Source organism: Rhinolophus sinicus, chromosome 13 (assembly GCF_057876585.1).
Source record: "Rhinolophus sinicus isolate RSI-liver-muscle chromosome 13, RSI-T2T, whole genome shotgun sequence".
Classification (NCBI taxonomy): domain Eukaryota; kingdom Metazoa; phylum Chordata; class Mammalia; order Chiroptera; family Rhinolophidae; genus Rhinolophus; species Rhinolophus sinicus.
Genome location: NC_142513.1, coordinates 9,198,282 through 9,225,152, shown reverse-complemented (window position 1 = coordinate 9,225,152; position 26,871 = coordinate 9,198,282). Strand labels below are relative to the sequence as shown.

Here is a 26,871-nt window from a genome sequence, read left to right as displayed (position 1 = left end):
ACCAGGGAAGGCTTCCTGGATCCCCCTTTCTGGCCTTATCTCCATGGACCTCTCCTTCCAGCCCTCCTTCTGGCTATATTTTCACTTGCTCAGATGATTATTTGATTGAGGGCTGTCCCCTGTCCCAGAATGGAAGGCAAAGATCATGTCGACTGTTTCCAGCTGCATCCCCAGCGCCCATCACAGGGCTTGGCACATAGTAGGTGCTCATAAATATTTGTTGAACAACTGAATGAATAGTGGCTGAGTGAGTTGGAGGTTGAGGGGGGACTGAGCATCCTTAAGACCCCAGGTTCTTCCCATCTCGTGGTTCTGCCATCTCCTCCCAGCCCCGCTCCTCATAGCTCCATGACGGTGCCAAAGCTCCGGCCATCTCTTCCTCACATAGCTGTGGCCAAGGCAGGAAAAGGCCCTCGTATGTCCTCTGAGGAATGAAGAAACTGTTCCCAGAAGTCCCTTGGCAGACTTCCCCATCTCACTGGCCACAGATGCATTCCATGTCTAGCCTGAGCCAATCACTGCAAGGGGAGGGAGAGGGCCATGTTTGACTTGGGCCAATCAGCATTCACCCCTGGAGTGCCCTGGGCAGAGTCGGCCCTTGCCCAATAAGAGGGAATCTAGCTGGGGCCAGGTCTGGCCCGAGCTGTGGACCCCTGAGCTGGGGGGCATTTTTGGGGGTTTCTGAGGCTGTGGATACTCCACCTGCCCTCCCTCCCTGGGGAGCACTTGGGTGCTAGCAGTGAGAGGGGTGGTGGGGCTGGGTGAGGGTTTCAAGCAAATTAGGCAGCCAGACACCTTCACCTCAGTAAATATTTATAGAGCCTGGAATGGAGAGGAGGTGGGCGGGGCCAGAGGGTGAGAGTGCGGGGAAGAGGTGGCCTGGGTCAGAGGTACCAGGGAGAGACAGAGAGACACGATGAAGAGATGGAGAGGCACTGAGGGCGAGACAGAGACACAGGGAAGAGCTAGAGAGACACAGGGAAGAGACGCACTTCGAGAGCGGGTCTGAGAGATGGAGCGAAAGAGCGCGGCAGGGAGGGACACACACAGAGAGACTTGGCCAGGACGGCTTTTGCATCAACACCTGGAGCAGTCAGAGGTCATGTCACGTGTCACGGTGGGAGCCACGTCCCCATCCCCTTCTCTTGGGCTTGATGTCCCGGGCAAGTCCCATTTCCACCCTGAGCCTGGGTGTCCTCCTCTGCCAGGTGGGGTTAATGACCCTCTTTCACAGGACTGGCCTGAGGCGCCCTATACACTGGGGTTGTCAGTGACCCAGTAGCCTCCTTTGGCCTGTAAATGACCTGGAGTGGAGGTGGGAATTGTCACCTCAGTGGACAAGGGAAACATGCCCAGGGTTACAGTAGGGAGGCAGAGGCATGGAGGCCGTGGGGGTGTGATTCTAAAGCCTGTGTCCGGTCTGAGCCCCACAGGGCCAGGTGGGGCCTGGAGGGGGGAGGTGGGTATCTTAGGCTGACGAGTAACAACAATTCTGGTGGTAATAATAATAATAATAATTAATAATAATAATAGCCACTATGCTCTGAGTGTTCCCCAAGTGCCAGATACCGACCCTGGGGGAGGAGCTGCTTAATTCCGTTTAGCTTGTAATTCCCATTTTACAGATGAGGAAGGTGCCTCAGAGAGTCACAGTGACTCCTAAGCACAGAGCTGGGTTTGCAGTCAGACAAGCCCGGCTTTGTATCCCTGCTCCACACCTGACAGGCTGGGAGACCTGGGCGATCACTTCCTCTCTCCGAACCTCAGTTTTCCCATTTGGAGAATGGGAAAATAACAGTTTCAAGGTTGACAAGAGGAGTAAATGAGATGACGTACAGAGAGCACTCAGCACAGGGCCAAGTACCCGTAAGTGCTGACTACACATTCAGTAGTGTATTGGTAACAGTTAAAGTAGTTTACAAATAATTCCTTTAATTGCTCCCCTTTCTTCAGAGGAAGAATCAAGGTCTAGAGAGGGGAAGTGATTTGCCCAAGGTCACCAGCCAAGGGGAGGCGCTGAAATTGGAACCCAGTGGGCTCTGAGTCTAGTGCTCACTCCCAGCCGCCGTGCCACCGCGACAGCTCAGCCTTGGATGGATGGCCTGTTTGGGACTCAATCCTTGTGGGTCAAGAAAATGCCCATGGCCTGACCTAATATGCCTCTGGCCTGGCATCAGCCACAATCACCCGTTGAGGTGGTTGCAAAATCTCACCCCCTTCACCAGTCGATAAAGGGTACCCATTGCAACACTCAGTGGAGAAATTATTAAGTGTTGTGTCATCCTGCGGCCAGGCCCTGGGTGCCCCTTCCTGCTCCGAGGCCTGGGTGGGGCTGACTCCTCACGCTTTCCCTCCATCACCCTGACCTGTGCGAAGCTGGGATGGGGGTACGCTGGGGGCTTTCGGGGCACGGACAGAGAACAGACCCTTAGTCCTGCGCTCTCAGGAAATGGCAACTCCATCCTTCCAGGTGCTCAGGCCCAAACCGTGGGATTACTCGATGCTTTTCTTGCCTACATCCAATAATCGGTCAGGAAATCCTGTCAGCCCTACCTTTGAAATATATCTAGAATCCAACCAGGTTTCCCTCTCAACTTCCACCTCTGGAGTCAAAACACCACCCCGCTTGTCTCGCTGCTCCCACCTTCACTCCTCAGTTCATTCTCCACACATAGCCAAAGGGATCCTGTGAGATCCAGGTGGATCGTAGATCAGGTCTTGTCCCTCTGCTGAGAATCCTCCATGGCTCCCGCCTCAGTGCAGAGGTCAAAGTCCTTGTAAGGACCACAGGGCTTTGCCTCGTCCGGCCCCGTTGTCCTTCTGAGCTCATCTCCACCAGCCTCTCTCCCGTGCTCGCTCAGCTCTGGCCTCCTTGCTATTCCTCCAGTACACCAGGCATGATTCAACCCCAGGGCCTTTGCACTTGCTGTTCCCTCTGCCTGGAAGGCTCTTCCCCTAGTTCTTTCACACGGTTGGCTCCCTCACTTTATTCAGATCTCATCTCAAAGTCACTGCCTCAGGGAACCCTTCCCTGGCTACACTAAGGTGTCACCTCCACTGTCACCCCCAATCCTTTAATCTTTCCTCCTGACTTACCATCCTGTAATACATTTGTTTGTTGATTTGTTTAATGTCTGTCTCATTCCTTAGAATGTCTTCTTCTTCAGGGAAGGCACGGTTGTCTGTTTTGTTCATGATTCTCCCTTGGTACTCAGCCCAGGCCTGGCACACAGTAGGTACTCCACAGAGATCTGCTGAAGCAGAGAATGGGTGGGCAGGAGGGGTCACATGGCCTAGGTCATGCCTCGGCCCACCTCACGAGCCCCCCATCTCTGGCCAATAGCTTGAGAATGGTGCCCACAGCACACTTCGCCTTCCTTCAGGCTTCCCGGTGACCACCCAGTGCCCACCCAGGCCCTCTACCCAGCTCCCTGGCGGCACTTGCCGTGAAACTGTCTTGTGTTGTTTGTTTCTGTATTTATTATCAGCTGGCTCCCTCCATCCTCGGAGCTCTCTGAGGATGGGATCTTGTCTGTCTTGGTTCCAAGGCTGTTCCAGGGACCTGGCAGCCTGTAAGATGTGTCAGTGGCTGGCTGATCAGGTTTGTGTCACATGCCCCATTGGCAGGGCCAGTCACGGGCAGGAGAGGGTTAAGAGGAGATGGCTGTGCCTGGACCTGCAAAGTCAGGGAGAGAAGGGGGCCCCGCTTGGGCCTTAATTATAACACATCCCGTAATGACACGGTGTTATAATAGGCACACAAAGTGTACTAATCTGATATTATATCTGGGCTTTTTACAATAGATACAATCAACCGGCCGCAGTTTGCTAACTCATTGTCGACCTATCTCCATGCTCCACCTAGATTATTATCAGCTTCCTTAATTAAGTGGAAGGCAGAGCTCTGCAGGCGATGCCCACAGTCCCAGCACGGATGAGTCCAGCCCAGCCCTCCCATAAGCTGGGATAATAGCTACTCCCACACGGGGTGAGGCTTGCGCTGCCTTCCCCATCCCGAGCGCCTGTCCCAGGCTTGGGCGTGACAGGCCTGGTGAAGGCCTCGTGAGCCACAAACATGAACCACCAAGGACTCCAACTGGAGGCCCGTGGGCTGGGTCAGCCTCGAGGTGCATCGGCTTTGGTCTGTGTGGGGCTTTTGCTTAAAGTCTAAACAAGTTGCCGACACTAACCAATTAGGACGTTGGGCACAAACATCCAGATGTCTGGCTTCTCTTGAGAAATGGGAAGATCCGGGCACTCTGGGCTGTGCCGGAGCTGAGAAGTGGCTGTCCCCACAGACAGGGCACAGCCACAGTGGCCTCCCCCACCCGTTTCGTTTGTGTGTCCCTGCCTGGCTCTGTAGGAGTTGAGTTTGCAGCCCCTACTCTAGGGTCAGAGGGTCGGTTACCCATTTGCAAGATGGGACCCTGGGCCTCAGAAAAGGCAAGTAACTTAACTGATCCTGCACCGTGACCTGGAGTTCAGGGCGTGACGAGTCTTTCCTGAGCACCCGCTGTACGCCAAGCACTGGAACACAGGCAGACCTCGATGGACACCGGTCCGCCTTCTGGGGGTGACACTTCTGTTCCACAGCCATGTTGTCCCCTTTATTGCTTGGCAGCAGTATCTATTAGTGACACCTCCTTTCTTATCCCCTTGAGGTGGAGTCCCCATAACTGCCGGGCCCCATCTCAGGACAGGGACTGGAAGTGGCCGTGTTGAAAGGAAGCCCCTGGCAAGAGTTCCCACAAGGCTGCCCTTACCCTCCAACCTGGGCTCTCAGAGTAGGAGGGGTGAGCAAGGTTGGCCGACAGGGGTGGTGGGGACTTAGGAGTGTGGGAGTGGGTGGAGGACGGGGAACGGAGCCGAGAAGGCGCAGTGGGCTAGACGGGGCCTGAGGACTTTCCCGTCCTGCTGAACCGAAGGTGAATCAGTTACGCTTTCCCACCACTCTTCTAAAGGCAAGAAGTGGAGTGACAGGTCACTGAAATACCCCAATTCCCCGCTTCTAGTGCAGGAAAAGGTATTCGCTCAGCCAGCTTGGGAGAAATTGCTCCCCCGTCCCTACAGCACTGCCCCTGGTCAGGAGGAGAAACTGCAGCCTGGAACCTCTATCCGCAGTCCCTTAGCATGGGACCCAGCTTGGGTCCCACTGACCCCAGTGCCATCAGGGCCACTGCAAACCCGCTGGCCTCCCAGGAGCCACATCTGAAGAGCATGAAGCAGCTTGAACACTCTGTGGTGGCTCCTCGCTGATGCGAGGTGATTGGGGGGAAAGAGGTGAATAACAGTCCCAGCCGTCATGTGCGTTTGCTAAAAATAAACTTGACATACTTTTGCGTTGGGAAACAATGTGGATTCCAAACATTCTCAAAGGGCAGAGAGGGGAAAAAAGGAAGAATGGAAATCAAGTTTTTGAGCTTAGTAATTAATTAGTCTGTAAACAAATGACTCAGGCTTTTTCCTGGCTATTTTTCTTTCCATTTTGCGTGGATTTTTGTATCGGCCAGGGAAGGAGGCCAAGTGAGCCAAGTTCATCGGCAAGACGGGGCCTAGATGTGTCCCCCTGGGGTAGGGGATGGCAGCTCTCTGGAAGAGGACTTGGGCAGTTGGAGGGTGAGAGGAAGAGCTTCAAGTGGAGGGAAGAGCATGTGTGGCGATTCTGAGAACTGAAAGAGCTTGGTCTGTTCGAGGAACAGTGAGGAGGCGTGTGACTGGAGCAGAGTGGGCAAGAGTGGGAAAGCAGAGAGGTGGGCAGGGGCCGGAGTGGGAGCCCTGTGGCCGTGTTACGGCATCTAGACTTGATCCTGAAGACACAGGCGGGCTCTGAGCCAAGAAGGAACAGCACCTGATTTCTACAATACGGTCGTTTAAAAAATGAAGGATCAGAAAAAGAAATTCTAAATGTCCTCTGTCGTTTGGATGCTTGTTTTATTTAGATTCCCCAAATAAATGATTCTCTCGTGGTTGTATTTCTTTAGGGTTTGTCTGCTTAGTGCCTATCTCCTCGCCATTGAGTGTCAGCCCCCTGCTATCAGAGACTTTGCTGTTTATACCTGTGTCCCCACTGCTGGGACCAATGCTTGGTACACAGTAGGAGCTCAGTAAATGTTTTTCAAGTGATTGAGTCCTGTCCGCAAGGTCGGCGGCCTCCTTCCATTTTACAGAGGATGAGTGGTGGGCAAGAAGGTCTCCGTGACCAGCCTGGGATGGTCTCATGAAAGGCAGGTTTAATTTAGTTCAAAATAAGGAGAAGTTTTATGGCTGGAAAATCTATTCTGTGAGGGACTGAGCTCCCCAGCAATGGGGCATTCAAATAGGGCTCACACTACCAGCCCCACAATGCCCTTCTCTGATTTGAGCCAGACTTGTGCTGGCTCATAGATGCTACCTGACAATCTATTAGGTTGGCAGGGTTTTATGTCCATTGTGCAGATAGAGAAACAAAGTCCCCAAGAGGAGCTATGACATGCCCAAGGCCACGTGGGTACAAGTGAGGGAGCTCAGATGGTAATCCAGGTCTGACTACAAAGACTGTGCTTTTAACTCCCTGTTTTGAGCCATAGATACTGGTTTGAATCCCAGCTCCACCACCTAAATGCTGTGTGACCTGGGACAAGTCACTTTGCTTTTCTCTGTCTTGATACATGACATGGATATGTGATACGTGCTTTTCAAGGCTGCTGGGTGGAGTCAGGCAGGTCTGGGTGGGTAACAGAGGGCACACAGGTGCTCCAAACATGTGCACCTCTTCTTCTTTGCTGAGGCCCTTCTGCTTCTCGCCTTCCTCCTGGGCCGGTGCCACCTTCCTAGGCCAGTGGCTCCATGGCCTCTCCTCTCCGGCCCCCACCCGCCCACTGGCTATTGATTCACTCCTGCCATGAACTACTTGCTCTTTGCCTGAGTTTTCTTTCTCCTTTTCTTGGTAAACCCACTGTCTTCTCTGATTGCCACAGCTCCTCTCAGCGAGCAGGCGGGCAGTGGGGGTGACCCTGTCCTCCCACGGAATGTCTCCACTGCTTCCCCATTCCTCCCACCCTCACCACGCCTGGCTGAGGTCACCAGGCGCGAGGCCTGGACCAAGGACGCAGGTCACAGTTGGGGGTGTCATTAATCATCGTGGGGCAGGTGGGGCTTTGGCGGGTCTAGTGTCCCCCGTGTGCGGAGCCAGGCTGGTGGGAAGAACAGGAAGGGGTGGGTGTCAAAGGAAAAATTCTAGGAAAGATGGCGCTTACAGTCCATGGAAAGCAAATATGTAGAAAAGCCCAACTGAGTGCTAAGGGGTGTGCACTAATGGGGCGGGGGTGGCAGAGGTGGCAGTGGTCTTGGAGACGACTCGTGGAGTAGGTATGTTTTAAGCCAGGTATGCATGGGAGGGGTGCAGGACATGGCACTGGGGCCAGCTCACCTGGGCTTGAATCTCAGCTCTGCCTCTTTGGCATTGTGTCCACGTGGTCACGTTCCACCACAGCTGCCTCGGAGCTTTAGTTTCCCCATTTGGAAAATGAGAGAATAATAATAGCATGCCCCTCATAGGATGTGGTGAGGACTGAGGGAGATGATGCAGAGAAAGTGTCTGAGCAGGGCCAGGCGTACAGCTAATGCTCACCACATGGCAGCTCTTCTTTGCATTCCACGATCACCATGGTGCAATGTACCAGAGTCTCAGCTTCCGGTGGGCCTGGGTGCAAATCTCAGCTCTGCACATCTCTGTGTCCTCCAGCACACCCTTTCTTTCACCCCTCTGAGCCTCTGTCTCTTAACCTGGAGAAGGAGAGGGTTTGACTTCACGGGGTTCATCGTGAGGACGAGGCACGGGAGTCACGTGCCTGGCGCACAGTAGGTACTCAGTAAGCGGTGGTCAGCATACCCTGGCCTACAGCCAGGTCAGGCAGCCCTGGGTCTAAGGCCGGCTCTGCCTTCCTGGCTTGCTGTGGGGATTAGGACCGTAGGTGTAAGGTGCCAGGCACGTAGTAGGTGTGTGGTCAGTGGGAAAAAAAATCAGGATCTTTGTGTCCCTGTGACTCGTGTGAGGCCACCCTGACATCAAGGCGGGAGGTCACTCCCTCCCCTTGTGAGGTGGGGATGGTGAGGAAATGGGTTCAGCGAAGTAAAGTTACTAGCCAGAGGTGGGACCCTTGGTTTACTTGGCTTAGGGTCTGTCTTTCTGTAAGGGTGGGGGGGGTCACTGGGTGTGTGCATTGCTGAGGGTATGTCTTACTGGGACCCTTAGGACTACCATGGATATTGATGGAATGGCCATTTCGTGATTAAAGAAAGCAGAGAAAGCAGGAATTCTTGGCACGAGCTTCTCAGATCCAGCAGCATGTCCCCAGGTCCCTGTCTCAGGCTGGGGACCAGAGAGTGGCTTTGCATATATGGGGGCTGGCTTGGGATCTTGGGACAGAGGGCAGCCCCTACCAGGCCTAGCCTGGGCCTTTCTCCTTCTACCTACCAACCCCAGAGCACTTTGTCTATTTCTCTTCTTGTTACTATGGTAATGGGCACTTTATTAGCTAATTCAGTTCTCACAACAATCTCATGAGGTAGAGATTACTATTAATCCTGTTTTATCGATGAGGAAACTGAGGCTCAGAGAGACCAAGATGTTTGCCCAAAGCACACAGCTCCGAAGGGGCAGAGCTGGGATCTGAACTCAGGTATCGGCGCCCCAGAGCCCTTAGCAGCTGGGTGTCCCCTTCCTAATTCTCCATGGCAGACGCTTCTTGCAGGGCTCTGTTCCACATAGTAGGTGCTCAGGAAATTCTTGCTCTGTGAGTTTATGGGAATTTAAATCATCATCACCATTTGAGTTGTGAGTGCTCTCCCCCTTTCAAAGGCAGGACGGGTTATCTTTGTCATGTCACAGGAGAGGAAACTGAGGCCCAAGGTCACATGACCAGGAAGTGGGAGGTCCAGGATTTGAACCTCAAGTAGGAAAGTGTTGTACAAACAGGAAGGGTGGTCATCGTGAGGATCTTCAGGCATTTGAATTTGAATTTCACCTGCCCGTGTGCATGGAGTAGGCTGCATAGTCCCTCCCTGCTCAGAGTTCTCCGTGGCTGCCTGCTGTTCTGAGGAGGCTTGCAGTCTAGGCTCATCGGGCATCAGGCCCTGCCCAACCCACTGCCACCCCACCTGCCTCTCTGACCTCCCCTTCCACAACTCTCCCCTTCTGGCTCCCTGCTCCAGTCTCTTCTAACACATGAGTTTCTCGCCCCAGGGCCTTTGTATGCGCAGTTCCCTCTGCTTGGAATACTTTTCCCCTGGCGGCTCCAACTCATCCTTTGGCTCTCAGTTCTAATGCCACCTCCTCAGGGAAGCCCTCCCTGAGCACTCGACCGCGAGTCTCCCCCAACTTTTCCCCATCACGTCACCTTTAAAAAAAATATCCTGCTGCTTCGATGGAATTTTCTTATTTGTTTATCATCTACCTCCTCTAACTGGACTGAGCTCTCATGGGCAGGGGCTGTGTCTGTTTTGTTGTCTGCTGTACTGCCTGGCATATAGTAGGTGCTCAGTAAACATTTATGTACTGAATGAGTGAAGGAGGAATGGATAGAAATAGTTCACGTATCTAGGTGCCGAGAGGAACAATAGAAGGTTCAGGGCCCAGGCTGGGGTCGAAGGCGCCCTTTCCCTGGGTCCCCTGCCCTGGGGAGGTGCCCCTACTAGGGCAGGAGGGTGGGCGTGGGGGGCAGTGGGCAGGGTTGGGCGAGGCCTCCTTGTTCCTTACTGTTTTCATCCTCTCGTAATTATGGGCTCAGACACTCCTCGATGCCTTCCCAGAATAATAGCCGGGCCTGTTATCAGCAGCATCTCTGGGACCTTTTCACAAACAGTCATTAATCAAGTCTCGCCACCACCCTGCCCTCCCTCCTGCTAGAAACAGAGAAGTGAGGCCACTTTCCCAGCATCACACAGCCTATGCCGGGAGGATGGGCTCTTTCATCCCAGTGCTCTGGTGTGGGATGGGGGCTCCTTCCCCATTCTACTTGGGGGGGAGCCTCTGAGCCTGCCATGGCTGGGGGGCCGTGCCCCCAGTTCCTGGCCCCCAGCCTTCCTTGAAGCCCTGGGGGCCTTCCAAGGTGGCCTCTTAATCACTGCCGGTTAATTAAGGAGCTGAAACAACTCAGCGGGGCCCATGCAGGCCTGCCTAGGGAGAAGGTAGCAGGGCCCTCGCGGTAAGGCCCCTGCTCCCCGGGCTTGGCTGGGCACTGTGCCTCCTCTGCCCTCCGCGGGGCCTGGGGGTCTCTGGGGAGGGAGCCATAGAGCTCCATTGTTGGTGTGTGCCCCCTCCCCTTTTTTGGGTGGTGTGTGGGAGGTGCTGGCATCAGTTAATGAGGCCTCCACCGCTGCCAAGAACTGGAGCAGTTGAAACAGGTTCTGGGTGAGGTGAGTTTCGTGGGCTGGGCAGAATCCATGGCTCTTTGCCATGTGGGCGCTCCCTGGGGCAGTGGGGGGCAGGCGTGGGACCCCTGCCTCCTCCCTGTCCTCCCTCTGCCCCTATGGGGTGGGAGCTTGGGAGAAGACAGCGGGAACGGCGAAGGATAGTGGTCAAGACTGGAGACTCACGTCCCCGCTTGCCGTGCCCCTTACCACAAGCCGTGGGAGCCACACTAAAGAGAACCACCACAGCAGGGTCTGGTGTGGCCGAGATGTTGATAATCTGACACGGATTTGGGCCTTGGTCTTCTGATCTGAGAAATGGGGGTGCTTGGATGGCTTTAGTTTAGGATTGATCCATTTCAGACAGAGCTGCCTGACTTGCTGTGTGACTTTGGGCAAGTTGCTTCCCTCCTCTGGGCCTTGGAAGCTCTGGCTGCACACAGTGGTGGTGGGGTGGACTGAATGATAGCAAGTGGCCATTCCTGCTGACCCCCTGTCGCTTTTGAAGCTGAGAGCGCCTTGTGAGGGGCACCCAGGGAACACAGGAAGTTATTTTGTGTGTCTCTCCTGGCCCCGGGTAAACTGAGGCCTGGGACTTAGGCCAAGGAGGCTCGAGAGGAAGCTCCTGGCTGGTGCCTAGTGCTTCCCAAGGCCAGGCTGGGGGTCAGGCCCTGGAGGGCCAGCCCCACTGTGCTGCGGGACAGTCTGAGGCCAGGCTGGCTCAAGGCACGGCCCACTGTGTTCCCAGAGCCCCCTGAGTTGGGGCCCTATTGGCTCTGTCTCCCCAACTTTTCTTTTTTAAAGTCACCTTTTTGGAAGTATACCTTACATACAGCACAACTCACCCTGTTTGGTGTACAGACAGTGCGGTGAATTTTGACAGACTTACACAGTTGCATAACCACCACCATGATCAAGACACAGAATATTTCCATCACTCCGGAAAGTTCCCTGGTGCCCCTTTGTAGTCAACTCCTTTTTCCACCACCAGCTGTTCACCACCACCGATCTCCCCAGCTTTGTATTTTGAAAAATTTCAAACTTATAGAAAAGTGCAGAAACCTCATAACGAACCGCCCTAGTCCCTTCACCCAGATCCCCAACTGTCAACACTTGGCCCCGGGTGCATTCTTGGTCTCTCCCCCTTTCTCTCTCTGCATGGTTTTTACTGAGCTGTTTGTGAATAAGTTGCAGACATCCTGACCCTTCACCCTAAATACTCCAGTGAGCGTCTCCAAAGAACAAGGGCTTTCTCCGACACGACCGCAATTCATTATCGCATCTGAGAAACTGAGCACCGATTTGGTGCTGTTAGGGGACATCCAGTCCGCAGCCAAGTTACTGAGACTGCTCCAAAGTGTCCTCGAGAGCTGCTTGCCCCCTGCTCTGATCAAGGGTCAGGCCCTGCATTTGATGGCAAATCTCTTTGGTGTCCTTTTATCTGGAACGTTCTCTCTGCCCTTGTTTGATATGTAATGCACTCTTTTTCAAACTGCCCATGTAGCTCTCCATACCTGGAGCTCAAGGGCAAATTCTAGCGGTTTGTGAGTGCCCGGGAAGGGGGCTGCTGGCCTGGGGACGTGCCATGTCTGTCCTGAAGGTCTTTTCCTAAAAGCTTTGTTTAAGACGGGGAGGGGAGAGAGAGAGAGAGAGACAGAGACAGAGATGGAGACACTTTGGCTTCATTGTTCCGACTTCCAACAATGCTAAAAAATTCAAAGTAAAAATCACCCCATTGGAATCGAGTGGGTTCTGTAGCTGATGGCTGTGGTTCAGATACCAGCTCTGCCTCTGCCTCTCGCTGGCTGTGACACCTATGGCAGGAGACTTTACCTCCTGGGCCTCAATTTCCCCATCTGCAAAGTGACAATACCGCTCCCTCCACCCCACCCCGCACTGTGGTGAGGATTAGGTGAATTAACGTAAAAATTGCATAAATCAGCAACTCTGGCTGTTAACAAATTGTTGACAGTCTGCCCAGACCTTTCTCTCTATACCTACATGCTTGGATATATGGGAATATTATCACGCAAACTGCGTCACCTCCTTTTTCCCTCAATAATTTATCATGAGCGTTTTCCTACATCCAAAAATGTAGTACTCCTCCATCATTTAAAAATTTTTAACTTTTATTAATTTTTGTCAATAGATAATACATTCCTAGGGCACCAAATACCAACGGTACAAAAAGTGTACAGTAAAATAAATGTCTGTCTCCTCCCTGCTGCTTCTGTTCCCTCAGTTTCTCGCCGAGACATTTACTTTTTTTACTTTCTAGAAGGGTTCCATGCTTATACAAATAAAAACGTACCCTGGGGGTGCCAAAAAAATGTATACAACTGGACACTTTGGTCAGCGTTGCTCAAGCAGTAGTTCTCCGTCATCAGAAGTGTCTGGACGCTGATGGGAGCACCTCTTGTCACTGCAGAAGTCACACGTGACTTGTATTCATCTTTTGTTATTGGTATATATTGAGTGTTACAATTTTAATACAGTTTTCCTTTCTTAAAAATGTGTCTACATTTTTTTGGCACCCTCTGTATTTACTTTCTTTTTGCTTTCCTACAGATGTGAGAAGACGATCCACTCCGTGTCTGTGCCTTGCTGTTTTCACCTAGCAGTAATCTTGGAGATGGTCCACACCGGGGCATAAGGAGCACCCTCCTTTTTTCTCTAAATATTATTTTATATTCATTTCGGGTGTGGTTAGCCATGTCTATAACTTAGCGCCCTCCTTTTTCTTGAGGCCGTGTGGTAGTCCCTTGGGAGCGTGGACCCTGATTTAATGGACCAGTTCCTCATTGATGGATGCTGAGGTGCTTGCAATGTCCCCACTACACATTGCAACAGAATGCCTTGTGCAAACACCTCCGTGCCCATGTGCAAATCTGTAGGATATATTCCTAGAAGTGGACTTGCCGGGTCAGATGTCATGTGTAGGCTTTGAGCTTTGCTCCACCATCATTTTTTATGGCTGTGCTGATCTCAGCGTATTTAACAGCCCCCCACCGGTGGACATTTAGGTGCTCCCAAGTTGTCTTTCCTGTAAACAAGGCCACAAGGAACACCACTGTGCAGCTGTCTTTGTGTGGAGGAGCCGTCAGCTTACAGGGAATCCCCAGGAATCTGAGGACAGTTCAACAGGAAGTGCTGAGAAGAGAAAATTGAACCAAAGGGGCCAGCGTGGCCCCGGGTCCTGTGGGTATGGATGGTGATGGGGGTGGCTGCTGCTAGGACCCTCGGAGTAACGGGCTCCGCTCAACCCTCGCTGCTAGCGACCCATTGGGACCCACAGCCTCGGCCACCGGGGAGGCTGTTAGAAACAGCCCTGCCCTAGCCCTGTGGAGCAGGACCTGCCTTTGGCTGGCTCAGCCAGTTTTGAGAGGTGCTGCCCCCAAAACAAATCCAGAGACCCCAAGACCTGTTCCTGGACGAAATGGTTCAGCCTTGGGTCTGGAGCAGATCTGAGGCCCAATCTGGCCTCACCACCTGCTGGCTGTATGACTGGGGGTTAGCTAGGTGGTAGCTCTGTGCCTCAGTTTCCTCATCTTTAAAAAAGGAATGAGAGTAGCACTTACCTCATAGGGTGGCTGTGAGAACCAAACATGACCATTCCCATAAAAGCGTTTAGCATGTGCTTGCACACTTTAAGTGCTCAATAAATATTGTTCTTAAGGTGCCTATGTAAGGAGAGGTGGAAGGCAGCTCTCTCTCTCTCTCTCTCTCTCTCTCTCTCTCTCTCTCTCTCTCTCTCTGTCATCACCATTCGCTCTGTCCCTCTCGGTCCCCATCTGTCTCTCCATGTCCAACTGTTTCTCTCTGTTCTGTCTTAGTGTCTTTCCTTCTGTTTTCCTATCTTTTTCTCTGTCTCTCTCTGACTCTCTCTGTTTTTATCTCTACCCTGTGGGGCCATATGAACTTTATAAGCATCTATGAAAATGCTAGAAACCTGGAAAAATGGAGCTAAGAATACAAAGGGCAAAATCGTTCCATTACACACACTCAGAAATATTAACAGCAAAACGTTTGTTTTCAGTGGGGCGCGGGGCCCTTTCAACCTGTTTGGAGGGTTGGGGCCCACCAGGCCACACAGCGCAGACCGTTCTTGCCTCGTTCTGTTTCTTTGGACCCTTGGGCCTGGGTAAAGCTGAACAACGAAGAACAAAGATTCAAGCCCCAGCTGACCACTAAGTCCCTTCTCTGTCACATCGTCACTGTGTGACCCTGGGTAGGCCCAATCAGTTAGTGATGAGTGTTCTTCCAGCTTGTTTACTGAGCACCTGCTACGCCAGGCGCTGTGTGATGCAACAGTGAAGACAGACAAAAGCCCTGTCTTGGGGTGCTTATATCTTAGGGGGGTGTGCGTATGACAGATAATATAGAAGCGAATGAGTAAATACACAGAACAATTCTACACTTGATCTTAGCCAAAAGGCCGAGAAGCGATATACGCAGAACAATTTTAGATAGTGCTGTTATCTGACGAGTAAAACATTGTTATGTGATAGAGAAAGGGGGTGGGGCTGCTTTACATTAGAGTTAGGGGGTTGGGAAGTTTGCTCCGACCTGAATTCAGGGGCCAGAATGATGAAAAGGAACTGGGCATAGAAAATTCTGGGAGAAGGGCATTCCAGAAAAGGAAAGAGCAAGTGCCAAGGCCCTGAGGCAGGAAAAGCTTGGGGGCCTTTCATGATTGGAAACTTTCAGAGGAGGAAAAGATCTCTGGAGCAAGACAACCTTTGCTGAGTGTTTTGAGCAAGTCACTTGCCCTCTCTGAGCAATCCTTTCTGGATTTAATTTCCCGCTACGTAGAATGAGAGCGATAAAGACCCAACCCTTAGTGATGAGTGAAGATTCAGTCCGTGCTGGGCCAGAATTTCTATATCAGAGGGACTCAGGGAATGGTTGGGGTCTGAGAGCGTTTGTCTTGAAGCCGTAGGCACAGGAAGACCACTCCGTACTTGGATTGTTTGGGAGGTGACAGTGGAGATTATTTGCAGCTAAAAGTGATGCCCCAATCTCCCCATTGGCTCTGCCCCCGATTTCAGGAGTTAATAGCCTAAGGCACTCCGCATAATGCCTGGCACAGAGCAGTAGACAGGAATGGGGAGGGCATTCCAGGTGGGAGGAAAGGCGTGGAGATGGGAATGTTTGAGGCGTGTTAGGGGAAGAGTGAGGAGACCAGCCTGGCTGGCGGGGAGGGGCGAGGAGGCTGGAAAGACAGGTTGAGGCCGAGGCTGAGACCTGGAGTGGCACACAGAGGAGGGTGGGCCGCAGCTCACAGGCAGCGGGGACCGTGTGCGTTCTGGAGCAGCCGCCGCATAATGGTTTCGGTTTTCAATGAAATAGTTTAGATATTCAGAAAAGTTGAAAGGATAACAATATCACCTTCCATGCAGCTATCACTCAGCTTAAGAAAACACCCCAATATGGGTGACACCCCCATTTGCCCCTCCCCAACTGTATCTCTCCGACCTAGGATGTGTTATGCATTATTGCATGCATGTCTTTGTCCTTCTGTGGTGTGTTTGATGGAGGTTTAAAGTACACACAGTAAAACACATGAGTCTGAATTGTACAATTTGAAAGCCCATGGGATCCCCACCCAGCTCAAGTTAGAGACCATTCCTAGCCGTGGGTTTTGCTCTTCTTGAACTTTGTGTACATAGAGTCATTCCAAGTGTGTGCTCTTTTGTGCCCGACACTTCCATTCAACATTATGCCCTTGAAATCTAACTACGAGTATGTGTTGTGTCAGTGGTTCATTCCTTTTCACAGCTGTGTAGTACTCCACGGTTTAAATAGACCACAATTGGTTTCATCACCTTACTGTTACGGAGATGTATATTATTTCCCGTTTCTAGGATTGTCAGTAGTGCCGCTATAACATTCTTGTACATATCTTTTGGTGGACAGAAGAACAGATTTCTTTAGCGTATATTCAAGAGTCGCATTGCTAGATGGTGGCGTATGCACATATTTGGTTTTTGTAGCTAAGGCCCATTTCCCAGTTCTGCCTCCTCTTTATACTTTAACACACGCACATGCACACACACTTACACACACACACACGCACACCCATTCCTGAAGGATTTGGGTCACTGCTTTGGTTGTGGGTGTGATTGTACAGATGGCATCGCTTCTGCAACTTGCTTCTTTCCACTCAGTGCTCTGTTCTGGGATCCCTCTCTGCGGGAACAGCTGCTTGTGCTGTTTCTTCTCCATGTGGGATCTGTGGTGTGAGCAGAGTGCAGCTTCCGGGCATGGATGTTTAGCTTCTTCCCGACTGGGCTTCTCTTTCTGGCGTTTCATGATTATCTGTTCCGTGTTACGCAGGGCCAGCAAGGATGGGGTCGGGGGCTGTTGCATCCATCCAAGTGGGAGACGAGGGTGAGGGGCTGCTGCTGCGGATGGATTCGAGGGACATTTAGGGAACTTGGTGGGGGATGAGGGAGGAAACAAGCCTGGCACTCTGGGGGCCAGAAGCCCAGGGTTGAATCCCTCTTCCCACTTTCTGGCTGTTGTGACCTTGGGCATTTGACTTTGTTGCTAAGAACCTCAGTTTCCTCACCTGTAATTTGAATCATTCACCTTGCCTGGCCAGGGGGTTGTGAGGGTTGAGTGAGTGAGGCATTCAGTGGACTCAGCAGGGTTTAAATTCATTTATTAGCTGATTGACTTTAGGCAAGTTACCTCATCTGAGCCTCAGTTTCCTCAGCTGTAAAATGGGGATGATAATAATACCTGCCTCTCAGGGGTTTTGTGACAGTGAAATGAGAGTCTTTACATATAGCACTTATTCAATGCTCAGTTACTGATAGCCACTTGTTACTGTTACTATTGCTGGTATCGACTTCTCTGTCTGCCAGGGTGGAGGGTGGGGTGTGGGGTGGCAGGGCCTGCTCTTTCCCCCTCTCTTCTTCCCAGGGGTCATTGGAAATCTTTGGAGCCCAACTACGCATAACAGCTGAGTCCCTGGTGGGTGACCTTGGGCAAGCCCAGCCCCCTCTCAGAGCGGCAGCTTTTTCTTATAAAATAGGATTTGTGGTAGTGCCTACCTGACCAGGTGGTTTCCTGCAGAGCACATGATCTTGAAAGAGGAAAGCTCTAGAGCAGGTCAGTTGGGGCCTGTGAGGGGGCGACATTTTCCTAGCAATGCTATGGGGCCTCCCAGAGACTGAGGTGGGGGTAATGGGGCTGAGCCCATTTGGAAAGGTGACATAGGGTGATGAGAAGAGAGAGGAAGGGGGATTCTGACCCTGCTGACCCTCTGAGGGCAGGTTTCAGCAGCAGGGAGTTCTGACCCCTGGCTGCAGGGTGGGGACCCTCAGGCCACAGCAAAAAGGAAACTGGTGTCCCAGGTTCCCGACCTGCCTCTGATGTCCCTATGCTGTGTGGCCTTGGGTGCCTGGTGCACCTTCTCTGTGCCTCAGTTTCCTTTGCTGTGACGGTGTCAGGGAGGCCTCGCTCCCTCGGCTGCTGCATTTCCGGGTCCCCACAGCCCCCCTGGCCCGGCCCCCTTGCCCTCATGGAGGCCGAGGCCAGGGCCCAGGGCCAGGCTCCGCACCTTGACAACACGCCCACGCCGGGCACAAAGGCCCATTGTTCGGGCCCACGTTGGCGGGGAAGCGGGCGGGGAGCAGCCGCCTTTCACCCAACTCGCTTGTGGTCGGCGGGGACTAAGGAACGATTCACAGAGGCCCTCGCCCCCTGACTGGGCACCTAGCCAGGCTGCCTCCCGGGCAGGCACCCTCACCAAGCTGGGCCAGCTCCTACCCTGAGCTGGGCCTCAGTTTCCCTGGCTGAGGAAAGGGAAGCAGAACAGCTCTGGTAAGAAGGGCAGAGCTTGCCAGCTGCTCTGAGATCCATGGGACTGTAGCTTCTCCTGGCACAGAGAAGCCACCCTACTATACCTGAGGGGGTACCAGGGCTTTGGGGCCCAACAGGCCTGGGTTTGAATTCTGGGTGATTTTGGGAGTGAGTCTGTTCACCTCCATGAGCCTCAGTTTCTCCATCTGTTAAAGGAGACTTGGAGTCCACGACTCTCAGGGTGAAATTAGAGAAGTGCTGTCACAAGGTGGCATTCACTTGGTCATTTATTCATTCAGCAACACATACTGGGTGTCAGCTATGTTCAGCACTAATTAGAGAATTTGGGGGGCCCAGTACAAAATGCAGTGCGCCTTTGTTCAAAATTAAGACTTTCAAAATGGTGCCAGCATTAAACCAAGCATGGGAACTTCTGAGAGCGGGGCCCTGTGTGACGGCCTGGGTCACATGCCCGGGACGCCAACCCTGACAGTGCGCCAGCCATATTTTGGGTACAGGACACAGCTAACGAAAAGGAAAGCCTGTGCCCTCATGGAGCTGACAGTCTGTCTGAGGACCCAGGACTCGCTCAAGGCTGTAGATGTTTCTGGAGCCAGGTGCCCCTGGAGGCCTCCTCCTCCTGGGCCTGCTGACCGGGCCCTGCAGGGTGAGCTGGGCGCTCAGACTTCCCTGTCAGACCCCAGTGTCAGTGACCCCACGTCCCGCTGGGCACCCACAGCCGTAACGGCTGACATGTACTGAGTGCAGACTGCTGGGGCTGACCCGGACACTTTACCTGATTAGCTCAGAGCAGTTCTGTAAGCCCTGCAGAAGGCAGGGCAATACCACTACCCACTGTGCAGATGGAGAAACTGAGGCTCAGGCCTGTGAACAGCAGAGGCAGGATTTACACCCACGTGGTCTGGCACCAGAGCCTGAATCTCCGATCCTGCCCTCTGCCAAGGGGGGCAGTGGTGAGCCAGGGGGTACGTGGCTCAGGGCAAAATTAGGGGTAGAGGTCCTGCTGGGGTTCAAGGCTGGGAAGGGCCTAGATGTGCTGGTGGCCTGCCAGCTGCCACCTGGGTTGGCCCACTGTGTGGCCCTGAGTCACAGCCTTGTGTCCTGGGAAGCTGGCTGTGCCTCGGGCACCCGTGGGGACTGAGTCACAGCGGAGCACACCCTGCCATCCTACCTACTTCCCACCTGGGCCCTGGGACAGGCAGGCCCTCAGAGCAGGTCCGTAGACAGGAACGCACATTTCTGCTTACTTTTGGGAGCAAGAGAGAGGCACCCGTTTGCAGCCCCCAAAGCACTTTTCTACATCCTCTCATTGAGCCCCAGCCCACCTTTCCAAACTCCCCTGGGATGGATTAGCTGGCTGGTGAGTTCCTGAGCTTCCCATCGCTGGGAGCATTCAAGGCAGGCTAGCCTGTCAGGGTTCTGGGAAATGTTTCTGCATCAGGTGGGGCCCAGTGCTGGAGTATGTGACTTCCAAAACCCCAAACTTTATTCACGTGCTTATTTGTGAATAGCTACTGTGAGCAAATGGTACAAAACCCAAAAGTACAAAAGCATATGGAATAAAAAGTCTTTGCCCTCCCTGACCCCCAGTCTCCAGCTTTCCTTACCCAGAAACAGCCTCCACTAATTGATTTTTCTCCCAGAGCTAATTTATGTGCATATAAATAAATATTTAGATTGCCCTTTCTTCCTTCCCTCCTTCCCACACAAATGGTAGCCAACACTTTTTATGCCCCATTCTGCCCCTTTTTATGCCCCATTTTATTTTTGTTTTATTTGATAACTTATCTTGGAGACTGTTCCAGATCAATACACGCAGAGCTGCTCCATTCTTCTTACCTTGCCACGTGGTATTCCTTTGGTTTTTGAAAACAATCTATAACACATTTGATTCAAGGGCTTTTAAATTCTGAGTTCTGTTTTCTGGGGATCTGTGCTGTCTTTCATTCTGGTGGTGGCCTGAGAAAATTTTCAAAGTTCGATTGGAATTCGAAGCTTTTCCTACGTCTGTGGGGATTTTGGTTGATATTATCCAAGGAAGGAAAGGAAGAGAGTGAGAGAGCACCTTTCACCCACATCCCTCCCTGCCAGGCACTGGTGATCTAATGGTGAATCCCATAGGCACCGGCTTGTCTACCTGTAGTGTGGCCAGGCTGTGGAAGGAGATACCCATGCGTGGTGCTAGGGAGCCCAGCAGTGAGGACTTCGTGTGTGTGTGTGTGTGTGTGTGTGTGTGTGTGTGTGTGTAAGGGCTCAGGGATGGCTCCTCTGAGGAGGGACTATGTAAGGGGTTTTAAGGGATGCATAGGAGTTCGTAGTGGAGATGAGCCGACTAGGTAAGGGGGAGAGTGTGAAGAGTGAAATACTTGGCAGATACAGCAACAACTACCAGCTTCCATTTATTGAATACCTACTATGTGCCAAGTATTATGCTCTGTGCTTTACAAATCATTGCTGCATTTAAACTCCCCACAATGCTAGGTTATCACCCCCATTTTACAGAAGGAAACTGAGGTATAGAAAAGCGCAGTAGGGAGGCCGGATGACTCAGTTGGTTGGAGCGGGAGCGCTCAACAACAAGGTTGCCAGTTCAATTCCCGCATGGGATGGTGGGCTGCGAAGGACAATGACTTGGAGCTGATGGGCCCTGGAGAAGCGCACTGTTCCCCAATACTCCCCAATTAAAAAAAAAAAAGCACAGTAACTTGCTCATGGCCACATAGCTTCAAGTACTGGAGCATGGGTTTGAACCAAGCAGTTGAGATCTTGGCCGTTTTAATATTCCACAAAGGTAAAGGGATAGCTGGTAAGGCCCTGAATGGGAGACTGAAGCTTCTGACCTTCCCAGCTCAGGTCCTGCCCTGCTCAGAGGCCCTCAAGTTCCCCATAGCCCCAGGATTCCCTGGCTTGAGCCGCCCCGGCCGGGGTGGACGCCGTGGGCAGCACCAGGCCTCTCTTGGTATGGCCAGGGGGGCAGTAGGTGCGACCTAACTGTCAGTAATTAGGGAGCAAGGGAGTAATGGGGGGGGCACATACCATGGTCTGTCCCCACTGGTGGGTTTGGGATATGGCTAGAAATGGGACATGACCTTGAGGTCTTGGCACCTCCAGGCCTCAGGGCTTTGTCTCAGGTGCAGCTCTGGTTGGCACTTTGGTGCAGCCCCTCTAGGCTCCCGGGAGAAAAGAGCGTGGGCAGACCCTGAGCCCAGAGACTGTCCCCCATTGTGGGCACTGGGCCTGGGGCTTTTAAAATTCCACTGACCCTGCAATGTGAGAATTCCATTACCCCATTTTGTAGATGAGAAAAATGGAGGCTCAGAGAGGTGAAGTGACTTGTCTAAGACCACACAGCAAATAAAGGGCAGAGCCAGGACATGAATCCAGACCCTGTGTTTAACCACCCCACGCTCCTGCCCCCACCCACCCCATTCAAGAGCGTTTCCCAGTCTGTCCCTTGGCACGCGCTGAATCTCTTTCTCTCTCACCTGGTCTTCAGGGAAGGGGCGATGAGCCCATTTCCCTGGGGAGCTTGAATGCTGCACCCAGGGACTCAGTATTCAGGGGAGACCTGTAGATGGCCTGTGCTGCTCCCCACCCCACGCCGCCCCTCCACAACATTAAGACGCAGGGCCCAGGTTCCCTTCTCGCTGCTCCCAGAAGTGAGAGAATAATAGTCGGTTCAAATGTCAGGCCTGCTATGCTGCCTGTGGGGAGACTGGTTGAGCAGGTCTGGGGGAGGGACGGAGGGAGGAAATTATTAATAATTACAACGCGACCAGCCCTGCTGCAGGCCTTGAGACGTGTCTTTGTGTGTCTTTGGAGGTGTGGGGTTGGGGATGCTAATCCAGGGGCACTGCCCTGGAGTGGGGAGCAGCCTGGGGACAGCGGCAGCTTCCCGGGGCCTGTGTATGTGGGGGCGGCCACGGGGAGCAGTCAGCCTCCCTGAGCCGAGGCACAGTTTGGCCTCCTTGCCTCCCATCAATCCAGATAAGGAGGGATCTGCCAACATCAAGAGGAGGAAGCAAAGAGCTCACTGTGTACCTTCAGAAGGCGTCTCACTATGTGCCAGGTTTCATTCTCACAACAACCACAAGGGGTTGGCATTGTTATTATCACCAGTTGTCAGCCGGGAAAACTGAGGCACAGAGGGGTTAAGTCAGGATTTGAACGCAAGATGTTTGATTGCAGCCAGACTACCTTCCTTGGCATCTGCACACTGTGCTGGGGGTGGAGGGATCCCCTTTCCCTGAAAGGGCCCTCACCCACGGCCCCAATATCAGCACCATGCCCCATGCCACACGCCAGAGGATGGGAGTTGGTCTGAAGCTTCCCTGAACCTCAGTCTCTTCATCTGGAGAATGGGAACCAGAGTTCCTTCCTCCAGGGTCAGGGGTGGCCAGTGAGGGGAGGAGGTAAGGAGGTGAAGGGTGGGTTTGCCACCTGCCCACCATCGCTTCCATTTCAGACGGGTCCCTGGGCCTGTCCCTCCACCAACATCCTGTCTTTCCTTCCGTCTCCAGCACCCACTGCAAGGTGTGCCTGACAAGCAGCTCTCCACTGAGTCTTCCTTGACCCCTGGGATGCCGAACAGAGCTGGTTCCCCAGCGGGGCTTTGGAAAAATCCACTCGGAAACATCTGGTGAGTGATCAGTTTATGCTTTAGCAGGAAAGGGGCTCGAACGGTGGAACTGGAGGCAGAGTTTCGGGGAAAGGATAGTGGGAATTCTGGGAGCCGAAAGAGAACCTCTGGGATTCGAGCAGCTGCCACCTATGGCAGAGGCACGCCCGGATCGCGTGCCACCAGCCCCAGGCCTGGCTGCGTCTGTGGGGGACCTCTGGGGCGTCCCCCTCCTTAGCCTGCTCCCATGGGCCGATAAGACCCAGCCTCGCAGGAGGCGGCGGCCGTAATTACAGTCCTTGGTGGTGGAGGGCAGGCGAGTCATGAGGTGGGGGTGACTCAGAGGATTGCTCCACGAGGAGGGCGGGGGTGGGGGCCGCCTGTCTGCCCCTCACTGGGCTGGCCTGAGGAGGGCTTGGGCACCATGCGGTGCGGCCAGGCCAGGGTCTCCCCCCTGGGCCCGTGTCCCAGGCCCCTGTGTCACTTGGCATCCTTGGGGATTGGCATTACGTAGGGAGCTGACCTGGGCTGGGTTTTCCCCTTGCTCAGTCCCAGACACCGGCTTCTGGGAAGCGGGAATCAGGGCTCAGAGGCACTAGTCATTGGGCTGGATTGGAAGCAGCAAGCTCACAGCCTTGCAGGAGAGAGAGAGAGAGAGAGAGGGAGGAAGGGAGGGAGGGAGGGAGGGAGGGAGGGAGGGAGGGAGGGAGGGAGGGAGGGAGGGAGAGAGAGAGAGAGAGAGAGAGAGAGAGAGAGAGAGAGAGAGAGAGAGACCTCAGTCAAGTGTGGACTCAGAGACCAGCAGATGGCGATTTCTAGAACCAAGTATTTCCAGGTTCAAGGATTCAGGGGTTAGCGGATTTGTAGAATTACACTTATAAGATCAGGGGCTCCGTTACAATTGGTTCCAGAGAATTCAGACATCCAAGGAGTGAGAGATTTTAAAAATAACCACAGCAGCTGAAGAGTTTAGGGGTAAATTACCTTGGTGTCTTCAACTTGCTCCCCATGGGTTAGAAAGAAAACACGAGACAAGAAAATGAAAGTATAAATATTCATCTCTCTCATCTGTCCAGCGAGAGGGAAAACACACGGACGGAAAAATCAGGAACTGGTGAATTGAGGCGTTCGTTATACTTGGTTTTTTCTTGCCTTTCTATGGGTTTGAGATTGTCACAATAAAAAGTCAGGAAAAAATAAACTAGAAAGTGAAATATAAATATAAATCACAGCATACTAGATTATACAATTTGGTGATCTACAAAATCATGACTTTCTAATCTCTGCCTCTCTAATTCTCTTAATGTGTTTATCGTATTTTTTATTTACACACCAGTCAGAGCGCGTACTACCAGCCAGGGTCTGTTCTAAGGCTCTACAAACATCAACTCATTTAATTCGTACGACAGCCCTCTTAGGTGGGTGCTGCCAGGACTCGCATTTCACAGATGAGGAAACTGAGGCACAGATGGGGGAGTAACTTGTTCAAATCGTGCTCACTGTGTACTGCGCTAGACTCTGGGACAGAGCCATGAACAGGACAGACATTGTCCCTGCCCTGGGGGAACTTGGTAGGGGAGACAAATAATAAACAGATGAGTAAGGTTGTGAGAAGTGCAAGGAGCAAAATAAGCCACCTTGGTGGAGGGCAGGGAGCGAGCAGGAGGCCCCTCCGAAGAGGTGCTATTTGAGCTGCGACCTCAGGGGGAGAAGGAGGCGCCCTGGGCAGAATGCCCACTGCTCGCCAGGCCCGTGCCTTCTGTCCGGACCGCCCGTCTCTCTGCTTCTCTGTGCTCAATTCCCACTCGCCGTTCCAGGCCCAGCTGGGCAGGCAACTTCTCGGGGTTTCCTGACTCAGGGGGGAACTTGTCCTGCTTCCCACCATCTTCTCTTTCCTCCCTGTCCCCAGACTGACTTTGAATTAGCAGCACCACCCACCTGTCAGAGATGGAGGTCCAGAGATGTTAAGAGACTTGCCCAAGGACACACAGCTAGCAAGTGTCCAGGGAGGGATCTGCACTAGGAGCTCATAGTCTGCCTTTTGGCTCTTGTTCACCCGTCCACCTCCCTGCCCACCATGGGGGCCCATAAGGGCGGGCTCAAGGTTACTTCTATGGCAGGCACCACGCAGCGCTGGGCCTAAGCAGCTTGGAGAGGGCTTGTGGAAGGATTTTACCTTTGCCAGGCTGACAGCATGAAACTGAGTGAGGGGCTAGGCCAGTCCCCAAAAGTTAGCTGTACCCCTAGGGGTAGGTAGGTGGGGGCCCGAACCCCTGGCCTCCCAGAGGCACGCTGTCCACTGCCACCCTCCATGCCCCAGTGAACATCAGGAGCCCACTGGGGCAGCTGGCCCTTATCACCTTTCCCTGAACTGGTCCAGACTCTGCTCCCCAAACTGGTTCCTGGCACCGACTGGCACAAGACCAGGCTGCCTGCACACCCGGCTCCGATCTTGGCCCCAGGGGCTCCACCAGGCGGTGGGGACAGGGAGTTGCTGAGGAGGGGTGCTGCTTTAGACAAGGGGTGCGTGTGTGTGCGGGGAGCAGGGCTCGGCCCCTCCCTGTGTCTCTCTCACTGCGGAACCTGGTGGGTGGAAGAAGCCCAAACACTGGATTCCCCCAACTGTGTTCAACATGGAGACCTGCCTCGGGGATGAAATAGTAGCACAGTAGCTGGCACAGAGCAGCTGCTCAATAAAAGCCAGCTGTTCCAGCTGCGTACTAGGCCACTGCTCAGGGTTTCTATGAGTCTAGTTTACCTTCACCAGGATTTACCGAGCCCTTACTATGTGTCTGGCTGGGGGCAGAATGTAGGGGTCACATCACAGAACAAAACAGACAAAATCCCTGCCCTTGGACAGACAGAGAGTGAACAAGTAAGCAGACAGCATCATTTCAGACCATGGTAAAGGCTCCGAAGGAAATAAGCAGGGAGGTGTGATGGAGAGTGACCAGGGGCTTCTTTAAATAGGGTGGCTGGAGAGGGTCCCCCTGAGAAGCAGGGGTGTTGAAGGTGAAGGGAGCAGCAAAGGCAGAGGCTGTAAAGTAGGAACAAGTTAGGTGGCTTCAAGGAACAGCGGGGCAGCCACTGTGGCTGGAACAGAGTAAGCGCCAGGGAGAGGATCGGAGAGAGGGGGCGGATCTACAGGGCCTGGAAATGGAAGCGGGATGAGGAATTCGAATTTCATTCCAATGATGATGATTATAAACAAAGACCAGAGTTATGAGTGACTACAATATGCAAAGTGCAAACTCATGGTGATTCACTTTCCACCCAGAGCTTGGGCACTTGGGATCGGCATCTTAAAGAAGAGCACCTCCTCCCCCCAATCCCCCAATCCCCCAACCCCCCAACCCCCCAGCCTTTCTTTTATAAAGAAATACAAAGGTAACAGGTCATTGCCATCTGTTAGATATAAAGGCAGCGTTTGTTAGTTGCGAATGTGGCCATGTCTCCGGACTTCAGGGCCTGTTGGAAGGGTGATGTGGGCTGGGGAGGGGGCATCGTACCGCCTGCTCTGGTTTCAGCAGCATCGTGTCAGTGGGGGAAGGGTTGGGTGATCAGCTGGTCCAAACCCCTGACTCTCAGATGAGGAACCTGAGGTCCAGACAAGGGGAAGTGAATGGCCAAAGGTGACACTATGAGTCAGAGGCAGATGCAGCACTTGAACCCAAGCCCCCTGACTTTCAACCCAGACTTTCTGAGAAATGGGTGTCTTGTTATGTGCTTCCCCTTTGTTCTTTCCTCCCAGACAGAGTCAGCTGCCCTCTGGGGCAGCGGGGAGACCTGGGGCAGGGGTCGAGAGGTTTGGGGCCCGGGCCCACCCCTTACTCGACTATCATTGGGAACCAGTAGAGTTCAAAGTGGCAGTCGAGTAAGGGATGGGTCCCCAAAAAGTTCTCTGTTGTGGGGCCTGTCTTGGTGGAGCCTTCAGACCACTGCTCTGATGGACCCCCGCCTCTCGAGGTCGTAGAATTCAAAAAAAGGGAAGAAAGACGTTTCACCCAGAGTTAGTAATGACTCCTGAGGGTTCA

General features: G+C 53.1%; 1 long non-coding RNA gene and 1 pseudogene across 1 annotated transcript in view; one reads left to right on the top strand and one right to left on the bottom strand.

The window, feature by feature from the left end:
- The window catches only part of LOC109444591 (uncharacterized), a 212,406-nt gene that overhangs the window by 46,258 nt on the left and 139,277 nt on the right, over window positions 1–26,871 (top strand). The window contains exons 3-4 of the long non-coding RNA XR_012491265.2: window positions 12,958–13,591; window positions 22,740–22,858. This is a non-coding gene — a long non-coding RNA (uncharacterized LOC109444591). The remainder of the gene's footprint in view (window positions 1–12,957; window positions 13,592–22,739; window positions 22,859–26,871) is intronic.
- Window positions 14,743–14,836, bottom strand: LOC141568415 (U2 spliceosomal RNA; annotated as a pseudogene).